General features: G+C 37.2%; 1 long non-coding RNA gene across 2 annotated transcripts; it reads right to left on the reverse strand.

Annotated features, from left to right (window-relative positions):
- Window positions 1–13,614: 13,614 nt before the first annotated feature.
- On the reverse strand, window positions 13,615–16,638 carry LOC110865686. 2 transcript variants are annotated; one of them, XR_002550882.2, is made up of 4 exons: window positions 16,462–16,638; window positions 15,042–15,140; window positions 14,031–14,191; window positions 13,615–13,877 (listed from the first exon to the last, which is right to left on the reverse strand). It is a non-coding gene; the product is annotated as an uncharacterized LOC110865686 (long non-coding RNA). The 2 variants fall into 2 exon arrangements; XR_002550881.2 differs by having other exon boundaries at window positions 14,031–14,186; window positions 16,462–16,633.
- Between the last annotated feature and the right edge of the window lie 3,532 nt (window positions 16,639–20,170).

The following is a 20,170-nucleotide window of genomic DNA, read 5'->3' on the forward strand; positions in this document are numbered from 1 at the left end:
AGGAAAAGTGAAGCCAGACCCTATCATGACATCATGGCGTTTTGATGATGAAACAGATATGGTGACGATTACATACGACAGCGGAGAGCAGCAAGACTACTGGCTAGAGAACATCATGACAAAGCAGCGACTGGGTTTCATGGAAGAATTGCATAACGCCACCTGTACCAACCCAGAAATAGACTCAAAATTGGAGTTAATGCAAGACATGTTCAGGTGGAGGCTTCAAAATCTTCAGGAACAAGAAGCTGATGAAGATGAATGTGATGACATGGATGAAGATCAAGATGAAGACTCTGAGGAGGAAGAAGATGACATAAGTGATGATACTATTCAGATAAAGTACCTTCTGATGAAGGATTTTAATTTTTTTTCCTCTTTTTTTCTTATATATAATCTTCTTTTTTTAAAGATAATTAAAAGATATATTACTATCTTTACTAGCAAAACGCCAAAATAATACTAAACATGATTTGCCCTAACAAAACGCCATAAATAACAAAAAATATTTTCCTCCTTACTATTTTATTTACTCCGTTATTGTATTTTGTCATGATAGTCTGCATAAGGCCATTTAAAAAAAACGCCAAACTTAGAAGATGGGACGCCTAAAACCTATAAAACTGATAAAAGCTGATCAACACAGTAAATACAAAATACAGTAACTGAAAAGACCGTTACTTTATAACTATCATTTATTACAATAAAAAGTCCCGCCTAAACTACGCGCCAGAAAACTCCTATAAGAGAGGGTCTATACACAATGAAATTAATCACACACAGAAAAACACAAAAACACCATATCCTCTAGAAACCACTCCCTTTAAAACGCCACAGATGTCAAAGCTTTCACTAAAATGCATCCTTTTCCTAAGGGGGGTAACTCAATAATATTTTGCTGGATGAGATGGACAAATATTCAAGAAAAAGAGACTGATGACAGTGATATGCCATCATGTGAGCTTTCTTCTTGATGATTATAGTCATGGAAGAAAGGGTTCAACTAAAGTGTAAAATGTTATTTTGGACTGCATTATTACAAATAGCATCAAACAAGAGTTGATTTTCAATGACATGCCGCCAACCAATAATATCACACCAAAAAACAGGTTGCCACTAAGCAGCTTCTTCTGAAAAAGACGGGGTTTATGTAGGAAAGTTGGCAACTAGCAAAACTATTCAAAAAAGGTTCAAAACGCCAAAACAAATTCAAGAAGATAGAGGCTGATGGCAGTGAAGATTCGGAAGAGAAATTAGATTACAATTTTTTATTATTTTAGTTTTCATTTTATATTGTTTTGATATCAAGTTATATGTTGATTTGTTAACTAGTTCTTGATGTGTGGTAAAATATTTGTCCTGTGTAAAATATATAATTTTTGTATAGTTTTTATTTGTTTTATTTAGTTTTACTATTGTATTATATTATTTTGTGTTTTACAGGTCCCGCGAAAAGAAAAATAAACGAGCTTAAACAGATAAATAAACGACGAAGTGGGAGTGTGGAATAAACTTGATGTACTAAAGTGTAAAAGGTTGAAAGCCGATTAAAAATAACTTACCAAAGTTGGGGGACTACTAATGCCAAATGGCTGGAAGTTGAAACTAATTCATTCCTTGTCATTTATATACTAGTACGGTGCCCGCGCGATGCGGCGGGGCGACACTTTGCATTGCGGCACTCGTTTCTGGTAGTTTTCTTATTCATATAATATTTATGATAACACTATTGTGGTGGATATATGTCATAAGTGTTACACATATGTATAGTTTTATTTTTTATAAAAATTAATAATCAAAAGACAAAAAATATTATTTTTTTATAAAAATTAATAATCAAAAGACAAAAAATAAAAGATAAGTTGTTATAATTGTAAAGTATGTTTATTTTATTGGTTAAATTATTAAGTATAATTTTATTTTTTAAAGTTCATAACTTTTTTTTAAATATCCACATAGTACTTATCCAATAAACTTTAAGTTTAAAATTTTTGTTTTTATAAAATAAAAAATAGTTTTTTACTCGTAAGTACGTTTTTGACCTTTAACTTAAATTGATAAATTTTGTTTTTTATAGATATAAAAAATTTATATTTTTATAAAATTTCAAGAACCTTTTTATAGAAAAAAATAGGATGTTCAGAGTTTATATCTTTATTAACTTTATATCATACTAAGTTCAAATTTTTAGTTCCTAACTAATCTTATCTATATGAGTCTACTTTTAACTTATAATCCCTAAAAATATGCAACACAATCTACTATGTATCTAGTCAAGTATGCAACACAATCTACTATGTATCTAGTCAAGTTGGTAAAGAATTCTTTTGAAACTGACTAATATTATCTATAACAATATAGTTGAACTTATTATTCCTAAAAATTTGCAACACAATTTAGTATTTATCTAGTAATGATTGTTAATTTCTGGAGTACTTTATTTATATTACTTGTTACAAAAATTGTTTATAAAATAATTATTTTTTTATAAAAAAACAAAATGTTTTGTTTATAAATAAAGTAAAAAAACTGTTTTACACATGTAAAGTTTCATTTTTAATAAAAAAATAATAATCAAATGACAAAAAATAAAAGATAAGTTGTTCTAGTTGTAAAGTAAGTTTATTTTGTTGATTAAATGATAAAGTTTATAATTTTATTCTTTAAAGTTCATAACTTTTTTTAAATATTCACATGGTACTCATCCAATAAACTTAAAGTTTAAAATTTTTGTTTTTATAAAAATAAAAAATAGTAGTTAACTCGTAAGTACGTTTTACATCTCTAACTTTAATTTTTAAATTTTGTTTTTATATATATAAAAAATTTATAATTTTATAAAATTTTAAAAATAGTTTTTATAAAAAAATAGGATGTTAAGAGTTTATATCTTGATTAATGTGACACCTGTATCACTTCAATCATCAAACAAATGCCAAACCCATGAAATATTGTATTTCATACTTAGGGTTTGTAAAAATATGTGCATCATTTGCACATATCAATTCTTGTCCGATTTCAAGCTCTAAATCGCTTTCTGGAAGGTTATACGCGCACTGATGCGTAAATATAACCAGTTTAACGCAACCAACACTCCGTAATAGTGAAATAGGCTTAACATACCTTAAATAACCTCCATATAACTTAGAAATAAGTTTTGGATGGTTTGGTGTGTTGAAATCAAGTTTGTTCGATCGCAGGGACTAATTGTGTCAAACTACGAAACTATACCGATTCGTATAGTAACGAACCTTCCGGAACTTGATCATAAGTTAAATATGCCCTAAATATCCTTTACATAGCTTAGAAATAGGCTTTGAGGTGTTTGGTGCGCAAAAATAAACTTTTGGTCATTCAGGGACTAAAAGCGTCAAAAAGTGCATAAGTTTGCATTTTCGCGCATATCTTACGTTCTGAATATATCCGGACATCCAAAAATTTATGTAAGCATTAAAATATTTTATTTTAGTGTTTGGCACAAGAAAATTCCATTCGTCGCTTGATTTGGATCGTTTTTGCGTTCGTTACGACTTCCGTCGTAATTAACCGAACAACGCAACCGTACGTCCAAACGAACCGACATCCGACATATTTTGAACATGTTTTGAGTTCTCTATACTTTAACTTCATTTTAGAGCCTTGAAATGAGGTTAACGAGGCTTAAACGTGTCAAAAATGAGCCGAAATGCATGTTTCTGAAGTTCAGGGACCAAAATTGACATTCTGCCATAGTTATCTTAGGAAGGGACCAAAATGAAAAATCTAAATTCCAGCTTTTTCCAGCTGTTCCCCTCATTTGCATATGGTTTTAATGAAACTATGGGCTCCCATGGTTTCACAAAACCATGGGCACATGTGTACGGATGAGATCGAAGCTCGTTTTACGATGAACGATCCTAACGGTTCTAGATTTCCTATAAATACCCACCATGTTTTCATTCATTCCTCAAATTTGAATCTGATTCAAGCTCTCTAAGTGGAAGTATATGCTTCCTACCTGAGAGAGAATCGGGTTCAAATCTTGCGGGGACCTTCTGTAAGTATTCTTTCGCGTTTTTTGTTCGTTTTAGCGTTAAAGTCAAACTGTGTTTGACTTTCTGCATTGACCAGTTTGTGGTCAACACAAAGTTCGTTTGAACTTCATAACGTGAGCGTAATCGCGATGGTCATAGTCCCTAGTGACTATACCTACTGATTACCACGTTATCTAGGCTCAGTGACGAGTCGTAGTTTCGGCCAAAGTACGTATTCTTGCGTATTTTGTAACCAAACTACTTATAGGTATCAAAACCGTTTGTTTTGATACCAAGCCTGTTTTCTAACCTTGTTAAACATGTTTCGACATGTTTAGCTCGTCACTTTTTAGTTTTGTGCTTGTGTAGAGTCGTAAGTCAAGCGGACTAAACACCCGCTTAGACTTTCGAACACGACCCGTTTGGTCGATCATTAGGATCCGACCAAACATGTTTAGTGACCATAGTTGTATAGGGAATAACCTTCCGAGGTTATACCTTATGGTCACTTCGTTTAAGTAGTTGTATGATAGGTAGTTTATATGCCTAAGGTAAATTACCAAAATACCCTTTTTATGCATAATTGATATTTAAGCATATGTAACCCAAGCTTTTGTTATTTAACTAATTATGCAACATAATTAAACATGTCTAGGCATATAATACTTGTCATAAGACTAGTTATGTCACACCCCCAAAATCCACCTGCGGAGTATCACCGCTTGGGAGCGTGACTGACCAGGATCAAGCCACCAATCATATTGAACATACATTAATTATTAATAAAAACCATCCATTCAATACAAAAGGTGATCAAACAAATCATCGTTTCAAAATGTAGCGGAAGCATAGTAAATAAACCAGTAGTAGTTAACAGTTTTAAGTGTCATAATAGTTTAACGGAAAAGTCACGATCCTTGTCCACAACGACCCGCTTCACCAGTGCAAGCTCCAAGTACCTAACGATCTGCAAGGCATGTAACAGAATGATCAACAAACTAGTTGAGCGAGTTCACAGAAAGTAAATGCGTAATAGTAAGTTCGTTTGTAACAGGTGGCTCTACTGGGCCGATTGTATGTTCTACTGGTGGTGGTGTTCCACGTTACTGGTGGTGGTGTTCCACGTTACTGTGTGGTGGTGTTCCACGTTACTGTGTGGTGGTGTTCCACGTTACTGTGTGGTGGTGTTCCACGTTACTGGTGGTGGTGTTCCACGTTACTGTGTGGTGGTGTTCCACGTTACTGTGTGGTGGTGTTCCACGTTGTATAACCACTAGACTACTCGTAACTATAGGTATCCTTCACAACCGAGGATAGTAAAGTAGTAGTCTAGGCATAGTGTCAATAAAGTATCTAATCAACCTTTCAATCCCATTCCCAACACCCCGGGAATCCCATGCCTTGGTAAGAGTGTGAACTCACCTTGGTTTGCACGGTATGCTAGATTATGCACTCACAAGTAATTAGTCACGTCCTATTGTATGCACGTATAACAAATCAGTTCATGTTCGCAATGATACGCATGCAATTTAATGTTCACATAACAGTCAGTTTGCATAACGGCACAACACGTATTACTTCACGTATACAAATGTTAACGTTCATCAAGCATGGCATGCCAAATAAATCAAACATATAATTCCATCTTTCAAAGTACATTCATAACCAAGCATCTTTCGATCCACCCTTGTCTTTCGACACATTAGTTATCTCAGTTATCTTTCGGACCGAAGGTTATGTTTCGAACCTATTGTCATCTTTCGATCACACACATATCTTTCGGTCAACATGTATCTTTCGGTCAACAGATATCTTTCGGTCACAACTATGTTTCGACTACAAGCATCTTTCGACAATAACTATGTTTCGAGTAGACAAGTATCTTTCGACATAAGCAGTTACGTTTTCATAATCAGTTACGCTTATTCAAAGTTTCTAAGTTTTATCCGTGATTATCAATTAACACATTTTCCAGAAATCGGTTATCCAAAATCGATCAAACAGGGACTTTCATAATAAACCTCATGAACCCTAATTTAACCAAAAGAACAAGATTGACACTTTATCCTATACGATCCGATTTCAAGAACAACGAACAATAACAAATCCGAATTGCATAATATCACAACCAATCCATAAAACCTTATCATCATACAATATCACAACGGATCCGATTTGCTAGCCGATTAATCAACAGAATCTTAACAATCATGGCAGTTCACTTTAATTATCCTTGCTAAACCATTATAACATTCATACCGTACGTATCCGATCATATAAACACATATTGCAAGACAATTAGACAATTATAACATTCATACCGTACATTTAGTGACAAATCATATACACTAGACACTAACCGGGATAGAAAGCAACAAGAGTTGATCAGCAAGTAGTCTCCGCAAATTCGTGGTTGCCGTCACACACAATGGAGCTAGGGTTTGAACAATAACAGCCAACATACATGTTTTCACGTTTTTAAATCGTATCACAGGAATGGGCCAAGCCCATCTGAAAGACTGGGCCGAAAGATGTCGAAGGATTATGTTTCGAACCTAAAGTTATCTTTCGTGATCCTTCGATCTATCTATCATGTTTCGTGGACATCCTTCGAAGGTTGGACATCCTTCGAAGGTTGGACATCCTTCGAAGGTTGTTTGTGTGATGAAATGTGTTTCATACTAACAAGTTTACACATTTTACAAGTTTCACAATGTAACAAACAAACAACTATGTACAATCAAACAAACAAAACGTATAAAATTTCATGGCAACCATATGTGCAAATAAGTGACTAGTCAATACATGATCGTGTAATACATATGAAATCGAATCTTGGAAATTCGAGTTGTCACATTATCCCCAACTTGAAAGAAATTTCGTCCCGAAATTTGGTACGCACTCACTGAGGAAGCTAGGTAAGTTACATCGTTCACTGGTTTTCCTGGGGTGTCACATCATCCCCCCGTTGATTTGGAATTTCGTCCCGAAATTCAGTAGTAGTAGCTTCAGCCTCAGAAGTGGATGCATTGGTTTCGAATAACTGGGGATACTTTTCTTTCATCTGATCTTCGCGTTCCCAGGTATACTCTGGGCCACGCTGGGAGTTCCAACGAACTCGAACAAGAGGGATTCTCTTGTGTTTGAGGACCTTAACATCCCGGTCCATGATTTCAACTGGTTCCTCGACGAACTGCAACCGCTCGTCGATAGTGAGTTCCTTAAAAGGAACTATAAGGGTCTCATCTGATAGGCATTTCTTCAGATTCGACACGTGAAATACATTGTGAACTGCACCGAGTTCAGCTGGTAGTTTTAATCTGTAGGCTACTTTACCAATCTTTTCTAAGATTTCGAATGGTCCGACGTACCGCGGATTCAGTTTGCCTCGTTTACCAAATCGAACCACACCCTTCCAGGGTGAAACTTTCAATAAAACCCGGTCCCCGACCTCAAATTCCAATGGTTTTCTACGCTTGCCCGCGTAGGCTTTCTGACGGTCGCGTGCTGCCGCCATGCGTTGTCGTATCTCTGAAATCTTTTCTGTGGCGTCCACTACAATCTCTGGACCCGTGATTTGACTATCCCCCACCTCTGCCCAACAGAGAGGTGACTGGCGTTTACGCCCGTACCATGCCTCGAATGGAGCGGCTTGAATGCTGGTGTGATAACTATTATTGTACGAGAACTCCACCAAAGGGAGGTGCTTTTCCCAGCCGTTGCCGAAATCGATAACATACGCTCGAAGCATGTCTTCTAGAGTTTGAATAGTTCGCTCAGACTGCCCATCCGTCTGAGGTTGATATACTGTGCTCATGTCTAATCGTGAGCCGAAGGATTTGTGCATCGCTTGCCAAAGCTCTGACGTGAATCGTGCATCGCGATCCGAAATAATAGAGGTGGGCACTCCGTGCCTCGAAACAACTTCTTTGAGATATACGTCTGCGAGAGTGGAGAACTTATCCGTTTCCTTTATAGGTAGGAAGTGTGCAGACTTAGTGAGTCGATCCACGATCACCCATATCGTATCGTTCCCACGCTGGGATCTAGGTAGGCCTGTAACGAAATCCATGGAAATTTCTTCCCATTTCCACTGTGGTATCTTGGGTTGTTGAAGTAAATCTGAGGGTTTCTGGTATTCAACCTTGACTCTCGCACAGGTTAAGCATTTTCCAACATAGGTGGCGATGTGGGCTTTCATACTAGGCCACCAATAAGTAGTGCTGATGTCGTGGTACATTTTATCCGACCCTGGATGTACCGAATAGCGAGACTTGTGAGCTTCATCCATTACAAGCTCGCGTAAACCGCCATAAAGTGGGACCCAAATACGCCCCGTTACATAGTAGGCGCCGTCTTCCCTTTGTTCCATGCATTGCCTTGAGCCGCGTAAGGCTTCAGCTTTGACGTTTTCGGGTTTCAGTGCTTCTAACTGAGCAGCTCGTATCTGTGCAGGAAGACTGGACTGAATAGTAAGCTGCAGCGCTCGCACGCGCTTAGGTAGAGTGTCTTTCCGGCTGAGGGCATCAGCCACAACATTGGCCTTGCCTGGATGATACTTGATGGCGCATTCGTAGTCGTTCAGTAACTCGACCCATCGTCTTTGACGCATATTCAAATCCTTCTGCTTAAGGATATGCTCGAGACTCCTGTGATCGGTGTAAATCGTGCACCTGGTACCGTACAGGTAGTGTCGCCATATCTTAAGCGCGAAAACAACAGCTCCCAGCTCTAAATCGTGCGTCGTATTATTTCGTTCATGAATCTTGAGTTGGCGCGAGGCATAAGCATTGGCCTTGTCGTGCTGCTTCAACACACATCCAAAACCCTGTATGGATGCATCAAGTATACTACAAAATCGTCCGTGCCCTCTGGCAATGGGAGAATAGGTGCGCTGCAGAGCCTATCCTTAAGGTACTGGAAAGCAGTCTCCTGGGGTTCTCCCCAGCGATAGGTGACACCCTTCTGTGTCAGTAACGTAAGCGGCTGAGCAATCTTGGAGAAGTCTTTTATGAACCGTCGATGGTATCCTGCCAAACCCAAGAATTGGCGTATTTCTGTTGGTGTATGCGGTGCTGGCCAGTTTCTGATCGAATCAACCTTGGATGGATCAACATGAATCCCATCCTTGTTCACCACATGGCCTAAGAAGTGGACTTCACGAAGCCAGAAGTCGCATTTTGAAAACTTTGCATACAGTTGCTCCTTTCGAATAAGTTCCAAGATAAGACGTAAGTGTTGCTCGTGCTCCTCCTGACTCTTGGAGTAGATCAGAATGTCGTCGATAAAGACAATAACGAACTTGTCAAGACAAGGTTTGCGCACCCTGTTCGTAAAGTCCGTAAATACGGCAGGTGTGTTCAATAATATCAAACCATTCATCACATCAAACATAAAATATAGTAGTTAAAATAATTCATAAAACCCAAGACATTTGATGTTCAAACCAAACTCTGTTCGAATAGCGGAAACATAATAATGAAAAACCCAAAAAGAAGTTATAAGTTCAATTAGCGTTCATTGCGTCTCCTCCTCCTAACATGAAAACTCGACCTCTTGCCTCGTTGCCATTGTTATTGTTGTTTCCCCCGTTGTTGTCGTTGTTCCCGTTGCCCTGGTTATTGTTGTGGTTCTGATTTTGGTTCAACTGAGGGCAATCGCGTTTGTAGTGTCCTTCTGCCCCACACTGGAAACATCCCCGGTTTCCACGCTGTGGTTGCTGCTGCTGGTTCTGTGGAGCTGGCGGTGGGAGTTGCTGGTTCTGATTTGCAGGCCGTGGACTCCTACAGTCTTTGGCCTCATGACCCATCTTGAGGCATCTTTGACAACGAACCTTATTACACTGGCCACTGTGATGTTTGTTGCAGGTGTTACACTTCGGAAGGTTTCCTCGATACCCTCCCTGTCTGTGGCTGCTAGAGGAGTGCTGACTGGGATTCTGATAACTGTCTGTCCTTCGCTGCTGGGCTTGTGACTGTACTGATGCTGACCCCTTGCTAGAATCCCCATCCCATTTTCTCTTACTTTCACTGGGAGTAGCAAGTGTAGTAGAAGCAGTAGCGGTAGCAGTAGCACTGACACGCTTAGGCAGTTTATTCTGTTCCACTGCCTGATCGGTGATGCGATGAGCGAGACGCTGGATTTCCTGGATGTTGTTGAGGTTAGCCGAGGTAACGTGGCTCTGTATTTCTGGGGCCAATCCCTTGAGATACAACTCGATTCTTTTGTAAGGAGGATCCACCATAGTTGGGCACAGAACGGCCAGCTCATTCGACCGTTTAGTAAACGCTTCAATTTCCGATCCGACCATCTTCAGATTGTAGAGCTCATCCTCCAACTTATGAATATCTTCACGCGTGCAGTACTCACGCTTGATGAGTTCCTTAAAGTCGTTCCATGGGGTGGCGTTAGCAGCTGCCAACCCTAAGATCTGCACTTGTGCGTTCCACCAAGTGAGCGCAATCCCTTCAAGTGTGCCAGTGGCGAACTTCACCCTGCGAGCCTCAGGGCATTCACACATTTCGAAAACCGACTCGAGCTTTTCAAACCAGTGGAGGAGTCCAACTGCTCCCTCCGTGCCACTGAACGAACTAGGACGACATTCCATGAAATTCTTGAAGGTGCACCCAGGCTGTTGCTGAGCGGGTTGACCTATTGTGTACGAATAGGGCAAAGTTAAGTACGAGAATTAATGTAGGATCTAAAGATCCTAGTGTCTATACTGCAGGGTATACTACCTGCTTGGGCGGCTGCAACTGCCGCAGCAACGAGAGCCTCTAGCTGGGCTTGAGTCATGGTAATTCGTGCGGCCATTGATCTTCACATCAAAGGCAATATAAGTGAGAAAGGTTCGCGAATAGTGCGATGACAGAAGAGTGTAAGCACATAAGTATTCTCATGCAATGACAAGTTGTGAGCAAGGTAATGTAAGCATACTACGAGCAAAGTTCTATGCAAATTCTAACATATAGGCAATAAACATAAACCTTATTACCTAGGAAGTTGAGTCTTGCACGTGGAGCGAAGCGTCGTTGTGGATCGTTGAGAGCCCTGTTCTGGTTATAGTCTGGTTTTAATAAAAAACGTTTTCCCATATTAAAACCAAGTTCTCTATAACCAATGGCTCTGATACCAATCTGTCACACCCCCAAAATCCACCTGCGGAGTATCACCGCTTGGGAGCGTGACTGACCAGGATCAAGCCACCAATCATATTGAACATACATTAATTATTAATAAAAACCATCCATTCAATACAAAAGGTGATCAAACAAATCATCGTTTCAAAATGTAGCGGAAGCATAGTAAATAAACCAGTAGTAGTTAACAGTTTTAAGTGTCATAATAGTTTAACGGAAAAGTCACGATCCTTGTCCACAACGACCCGCTTCACCAGTGCAAGCTCCAAGTACCTAACGATCTGCAAGGCATGTAACAGAATGATCAACAAACTAGTTGAGCGAGTTCACAGAAAGTAAATGCGTAATAGTAAGTTCGTTTGTAACAGGTGGCTCTACTGGGCCGATTGTATGTTCTACTGGTGGTGGTGTTCCACGTTACTGGTGGTGGTGTTCCACGTTACTGTGTGGTGGTGTTCCACGTTACTGTGTGGTGGTGTTCCACGTTACTGTGTGGTGGTGTTCCACGTTACTGGTGGTGGTGTTCCACGTTACTGTGTGGTGGTGTTCCACGTTACTGTGTGGTGGTGTTCCACGTTGTATAACCACTAGACTACTCGTAACTATAGGTATCCTTCACAACCGAGGATAGTAAAGTAGTAGTCTAGGCATAGTGTCAATAAAGTATCTAATCAACCTTTCAATCCCATTCCCAACACCCCGGGAATCCCATGCCTTGGTAAGAGTGTGAACTCACCTTGGTTTGCTCGGTATGCTAGATTATGCACTCACAAGTAATTAGTCACGTCCTATTGTATGCACGTATAACAAATCAGTTCATGTTCGCAATGATACGCATGCAATTTAATGTTCACATAACAGTCAGTTTGCATAACGGCACAACACGTATTACTTCACGTATACAAATGTTAACGTTCATCAAGCATGGCATGCCAAATAAATCAAACATATAATTCCATCTTTCAAAGTACATTCATAACCAAGCATCTTTCGATCCACCCTTGTCTTTCGACACATTAGTTATCTCAGTTATCTTTCGGACCGAAGGTTATGTTTCGAACCTATTGTCATCTTTCGATCACACACATATCTTTCGGTCAACATGTATCTTTCGGTCAACAGATATCTTTCGGTCACAACTATGTTTCGACTACAAGCATCTTTCGACAATAACTATGTTTCGAGTAGACAAGTATCTTTCGACATAAGCAGTTACGTTTTCATAATCAGTTACGCTTATTCAAAGTTTCTAAGTTTTATCCGTGATTATCAATTAACACATTTTCCAGAAATCGGTTATCCAAAATCGATCAAACAGGGACTTTCATAATAAACCTCATGAACCCTAATTTAACCAAAAGAACAAGATTGACACTTTATCCTATACGATCCGATTTCAAGAACAACGAACAATAACAAATCCGAATTGCATAATATCACAACCAATCCATAAAACCTTATCATCATACAATATCACAACGGATCCGATTTGCTAGCCGATTAATCAACAGAATCTTAACAATCATGGCAGTTCACTTTAATTATCCTTGCTAAACCATTATAACATTCATACCGTACGTATCCGATCATATAAACACATATTGCAAGACAATTAGACAATTATAACATTCATACCGTACATTTAGTGACAAATCATATACACTAGACACTAACCGGGATAGAAAGCAACAAGAGTTGATCAGCAAGTAGTCTCCGCAAATTCGTGGTTGCCGTCACACACAATGGAGCTAGGGTTTGAACAATAACAGCCAACATACATGTTTTCACGTTTTTAAATCGTATCACAGGAATGGGCCAAGCCCATCTGAAAGACTGGGCCGAAAGATGTCGAAGGATTATGTTTCGAACCTAAAGTTATCTTTCGTGATCCTTCGATCTATCTATCATGTTTCGTGGACATCCTTCGAAGGTTGGACATCCTTCGAAGGTTGGACATCCTTCGAAGGTTGTTTGTGTGATGAAATGTGTTTCATACTAACAAGTTTACACATTTTACAAGTTTCACAATGTAACAAACAAACAACTATGTACAATCAAACAAACAAAACGTATAAAATTTCATGGCAACCATATGTGCAAATAAGTGACTAGTCAATACATGATCGTGTAATACATATGAAATCGAATCTTGGAAATTCGAGTTGTCACAAGTTAGGCGGTCCGAACGCGTTTTACGCAAACGACGCGTTAAAGTAGCGTAAGCTACCTAAACGGGTCGTGATGGGTCGTAAGCACTTAGGATAGGTTTCATTTTAGTATGTAGGCCTTGTTAAACCATATCATATGAGTTCCCACACTCATTTGGTTTACGAGACCTCATACTATCCGATCTCCCGATTTAGGTCCGGTTTATTGTTACGTCCGCATTTGCGTCTAATAAAAGACGACTAAAGGACACTAGAAATATAAAAATTTTCTTAAAAGTGTCCAACTTTTCGGAATTTTAAATGATAATATCAATAACGCAGGTGCATTAATTTAACAAAAATTGGGCATGACCCGTCCATAAAACGAGCATTCCCCTGTTTTAAACATAATCAAACTAGATACAATTCTACGATTCATTCGACAAAATACTACTAAGAACCAATACAACAAATTTTGGACTAAAAACATTTGAACAAGCTAGCGGAAGCGTTTGGTATGACATAACATGAACACGCGCTCGCTCCGATTCTCCAAGTCGCCTGAATTGAGGATTTACCTACATTCAACAACAAAGCTTTAAAAAGTTAGTCATTTACTTATTTACTTATAAAACCGTCACTTTAGTTCCATTCGTGTATGTACTTTCATTTCTCTCGCGCATTCGATTACCCAATTAAATGGGTATGACATATATTTTCAAACAACTAACCCGTTGGTAGATGATGACGACCAAACATAAAATGTTGTATAAACTAAAACGTCCACAGCATATTCTAACCGCATAAGTTACTTCAATCCGATTATCCTTTCAAGATTCAACCGTTTCATTATTATATCAACACTTTGAAAGTCCGACATTCATAACCTGCACTTTCAAACATACTCAATAATAACTTGGTTAGCCAAACCCGTAATCTCAACATATTCATTTATTACATCTTCATAAAAAGGACGTCAACCATTTAAATGCATCCAATTAACTTATATTCCAAACCCAAGGGCATTATTAGTAACGCTAATTCTCAAGTGCATCCAAATCATGCATTCGCACATACTTGCACACATACAATCTTACAATCATACACATCTACATACCTAGAATACATTTAATCATACCTACAATCATGTATTCATACCTACGTGTTCCGTACGTATTTTTGTATACATTTACATGTAATACATGTCCAACCTCATTACATACATCTAACACACTCTTATATAAATTACATGAGGCTTAGACTTGGGTTTACAACTTATAATCGTCAAGGAAACACTCGAAATCATGTTTGGGAGGCCCGTCGTAATTCACGGATAATATACCGCAACCTACGGCGCATAAATCACATAAATAATATTTTTGACAGAACCTTCACCCGGCCGTGTCAGTTCACCACCCGGCCGTGTCAACTCTGCACTTTTCCTAGCCATTAATCCTTACCGAAACGGACATAACTCTCTCATTTTTCATCCGTTTTGCGTCACGTTTCTTCCTATATGATTGTAATTTAATATTCTATCATGTGACCTTGAAGTCCAACATCCGAGTTAAGGAATTTCTTAACTTATACGTATTCGGCTTGTTATTTATCTATGAATTATTCGACCCATTCGTGCATTTATCAAAATAATCTATTGATTTGACCTCAACTTCATATGAACTTAATAATTAAAACATTATATTACTTAAACAACTAAAGAAGTGATTATAGAAATCACTTACCTTGTGCTCGTCATGTTTATGCTAGTTTCTTTGCCTCCTCTTTGACCCGTTTGCTTCCCATGAGTTGGTCCATCTTGACATGGTTCTTATTCTTTCAAGCTATCATGTTTACAATAATGTTAGCATATATGCTTATACATAATAACATCCATTTCCAACACATGGGTCACATTGACTGTCACTAGTCCATTATAACATACACAAGTCCTATTTTAACAATTATTTCATTCCAATTCTGTACAATTTATCATTCCATCATCACAAAAGTCATACATGAGCTTCTAGCATGCATAATTATGTATTTACATCATGTTCATTATTCTTTCAAAATTCCATACTTAGAATGATAACATTTTCTAAGTTAGGCAACTTGTTTCATACATTAAACATTTCATACCATTTCTTAACACCTTGGTTTTTACACATCCATTCTACTATTTTCTATCAACAACCCGTTTCGACCCGTTGGTGCAATCATATGCATAGACTAGTCGGTAAGTGTTTTAGACACTTAAAACAATCAAATAACTTACTAATAATTTATTAAAATCAGTAGTTCATGATTCATACAAGTGTGCATAACAATACAACTATTTTTACTTAATATTTATACTAAAAATGTGCAGCAACTTTCTGCGCAGCAGCTGTTCACGACACATTTTAACCCATTTATCTTCTGATTCAGTTCTTCATGTTCAAATATGAAATGATCTACACTCAGAGATCTTTCTAAGCATATAAAGATCGTAACAATCGGACATTCCTATGATTTTATATGATTTTTACAAAATCAGCACAGAAGCTGAAATGCTTCCAAACAGCTTGCTGTCAAAACGAATTTACTAACTTTTCATGCTGTTTTGACCCACTAAATCTCATAACCAGCCTCTTATGACCAAATATGAAATGTAATATGCGAAACAACCTTTTCAACGATATAAGGCTCGTTGTCTAACTCCTAATAACGAATGAGATACGGCCTTTACAAGATGACTATCTAAGGCTGTCAAAAGTAACTATTTCACACAAACTTTGTAGGCATTTTATCAAACACTTGGCGGGTCTCGCATTTAAAGCATAATGTACAAATATTCTCATGTTCATCTTCCTAATTCATAACATAGATTATCAATTCCAACTAGAATTATATAACTTTTATACCATTATCTAACAATTACTTCTTACAATCAACATCAAGTATCAACATCACACAAGCATTGAACATGTATAATCATCCATATCATCATCTCTACTACTACATGTAGGTTTATAAATTTTTCTTTCAATTTAACTAAAATCAAACATGATTTCCACTCTAGGGAGTAGCCCTAACATCTAATCAACACAAATCATACCACGAATTTATGATTGGGTTGAAACCCTTTTTCTACAATTCACCAAATCTAGAAATTCGACTTACCACTTCACTAGGTATGCTTAGATGATCGATAAGATGGCTCATGCACTGGATTTTCTTATGATTTTAGGCTTCAATTGCCTGATTTCTTGAGTTTAGGGTTTCCCCCTCCTCCTTCCTTGTTCGATCGTTCCCCCAGACACACTCACTGTGTTTGGGGTTTAGTTTGTTTTTTTTTTTTTAACTAATTTAAGTTTAACCACTTTGCACTTTACCCCCTTCACTTAGTTGCTAATTACAAATCTAATCTTTAAACTACATTTCACTACCATCTTGCCATAAATCCTTAATTATGTTAAGTTTGTTATTTATCCTCACTTGTTTTATTGAGTTTTCATTTTTGGGGCGTTACATTTATTTATGTAGTTATCAATATTAGGTGCCGTTTGATTCCGTGCTCCTCTAGCTTTGCTTGGTGGTTATCCTAGGACTTCTAAGCAATCTCAAGTGAGTACATAGTCGCCTCTTTTACTGTTTTCAACTGTTTTGGGGTGAAGCATGTGTACCTATCTGTTATTTTCATGATTTCAAAGTATAATTGATTATACATGTTAGTACTTATCTTTTGACAAACTAAATGACTATCTATGGTTTAAACACTGATTTTTCAAAGATTATGAAAATAATTGTTGGAATAGTACTTATTTTTGTTCACCAGACCGGTTGGTAGTATGATATAGCGCTATAGGATTTGACACCCCATTCCTGTTGTCATGGAATGTCTGAAACCAATTTGTTGCTCCATCTAAATAGGGATTGCCTTTGTGGTATTTCTATAGTCTCAAAGGTGTATTTTGATACACTAGGTCTGAATGAATTCTTAAATCACATTATTTTTGTATATTAAGTTATACTCCCAAAAGTATAGTTTGATATGCTCTCATATGGGATATTGTACAAAAACCAACATATATTTTGTTAATCATTAAAACATAGTTTGATATGTTATCTTCATAATCCAAAGCATAGTTTTAATATGTTATTTTCAAACCAAAACATAGTTTAATATGTTATTTATAAATCCAAAGTATACTTTTGATATACTACTGAAAACTTATTTATGTTACCAACTAAAGTATGGTTAATATACTATTTACTTAATGACTGGTTTTTGGTTAGTGTTTAGATAACGAGACGGGTGTAATGTGATGAAAACATGGTAGATACGCCGGTGGTACTTCTTATATATAAGTGTTTTCACCGCATTACATACCGTGGCGTTATTTAGTACACTTGGGTTAATGGTTTTGGAACTAAAATATATTTTAATATATAACTTATTCAACTTTCTTAAAACCGAAGTATATTTTTATATATACTATAAATCTTTTTATCAAAATGTTGTTTATCAAACAATATATTTTATACAAACTCATTTTACTTAATTATTTAATTACCTATGTATTATTATTTTGTATCATCTAATTTCTTATAAATTTTGGTATGATTTATAAAAGAAAACCTTTTTCAAGGATCATGACTACTTTTATTAAAACCTTTTCTTTAAACTTATAAGTCATGAATCCTACATCAATAAAACCTATGTATCTCACAGGCATTTTTATGCTGACGTACCTATTTTTACACATGTTTCAGGTACTGCTCTGTGATGATTGATGATATATGCTACACTTAGGATGGACTCGTGCCTTAGCGACTTTAAAACTTGAAAGATAATAGTTGTACTTATTTGATTGTATTAAAACAATGAGTTCATTTATTCAATAAAACAACATTTCAATTTTCCATGTGTTATGAAACAATGATTCTGTTACAACACTCCCCGACGTTTCCGCCACGTTTTGTTGTTTTACGTGGTTGGGGTGTGACAGAAAAGTTGGTATCAGAGCCAATGGTTATAGGGAATTAGGTTATTAGTGATGCTTTGACCTAGACTATAACCTTCCTAGGACCCTAACACAAGTTATCTTGTGTTTAGTTTTAAAACAATACCGTCACTTATTCTTAGGTGACAACCACAATAAGAACACAAATTTCTATCCCACTTTGAAAACCAATCATCTGTTCTAGGATTATTTATTATATGGTTTTGTACCCTTTAAGTTTTCAAAATCCCGTCAAAGTTTGGTCTAAATAATGTGAACACGTGCAAACTGGAAGGGTGGGTGCCTATACCCTGGGTCTTCTGTCTAAGGCTAGAGTGTTCGTACAAATCCGCAGTATCGGACCAGTCACTCTTACCTGGGAACTCTTGGGGTGAGTGTCCACTTATAGGCGAGCATGTCTTCGCGATACATTATATTGACCCATTTACTTTGATTAGTCACCGTCTCATTTGTTTGCCTTAGGTAACAAACAAATGATCGCAATTTTATGCATTGTTATTCTGTTTTCATTTCCCTTGTTTCCTCCCATGTCTCCCATTTTCTTCATGGTGCCTCTTCATCGCAACAACATTCTCCAAACTAGGTGCTGTAATTGTCCATCAATTAGGCGTCGTACTACCAGAAGGCCGTTGATTTAGCTATCACCGTGACTCGTCTCAGGGATGAAGCCATACAAGGGAACCACTCCTTAGAACAATCAATGCCACCATCATCATCCGAATCAAATACCTTGTTTCAAATGTACCCACAGTGGACGGTGGGGACATTTGGTTAACATGTACTGCTTTGCAATCCAAAGCAAAGCTGTTACAAATCCTGCTGCTACTCAACCTTCAAAATCTGCTTCATATGTCGCCTGGCATATCTAGCACCTCAACCTCATGAACTTTCTACCTTGTATATCGACTTAAGCACACCTAGTGCAAGGTGTCGAAACACCTCTCGTTACACAAAAATCCAAAATCCATATAGGATCTTTCTATCCTCATAATTAGATCCTTATGGATGATTATCAATCAAATCGGAGACCTAAATTGAATTATTCGTATGCCTTAATACGTATATTACGATTCAATAAGGATAAACCTGGATTCCTATTAAGATCTTTCTATCTCCATAGTTAGATTCTTATGTTTAAAGTGCCAAACGAAATCCACGAATTGGATTCCTGGTGTGCTTTAAATATCCGTGCCCAAATATAACAAATTAATAATCAAGTTATCAATTATGTGCTTATGTGCTTATGTGTTTTCTTATAAGTTTTGTGTGATCCATCCAAATCCTCATAAAATCTTCCATACCTTATATGAGGGATTCATAGTAGGATATCCAAAAGTACTATCTTAAATCCTTAATGAACTTCTACGTTGTAGTAAAAGTCCCTTGGGTTTTAAAGTACTATTCTATAATTGGACCCCTTGAGTGGTCTAGTTAAACAGATTGATTTGAAAATCTGGTTAGGAATATCATGTGATGATATAATAGAAAAGATCCCTTAAGTGGTCTATTTAAGGAGATCGTACGACGGTCTAGTTAAGGAGATCATGTGTTGATCTAGTTAAAAAGATCGTTCATTGATCTAGTTAAAAAGATCCTTTGGTGGTCTAGTCAAATCGCTTCATGTTTATTCAATTGGTTTTTCCCATACGCATTATGAAATGAATTGTGCGGACTGTGCAAGAAATTATGTAATTATGGAGGCCTACATAATTATGGAATTTAGTGCACAGAAACCACAGGAAGTTTTGTCATGTGTTAAGCCCTATAGTAATAAGAGTAATGATACGGGAAAAGTCTTGTACTTTGACCGATGTCATTTTATCTTACACCCCCCAATTTTGATTTCAAGCACACACAAGTTTCTA

The sequence above is a fragment of the Helianthus annuus genome, chromosome 6 (assembly GCF_002127325.2).
Source record: "Helianthus annuus cultivar XRQ/B chromosome 6, HanXRQr2.0-SUNRISE, whole genome shotgun sequence".
Taxonomy (NCBI): Eukaryota; Viridiplantae; Streptophyta; class Magnoliopsida; order Asterales; family Asteraceae; genus Helianthus; species Helianthus annuus.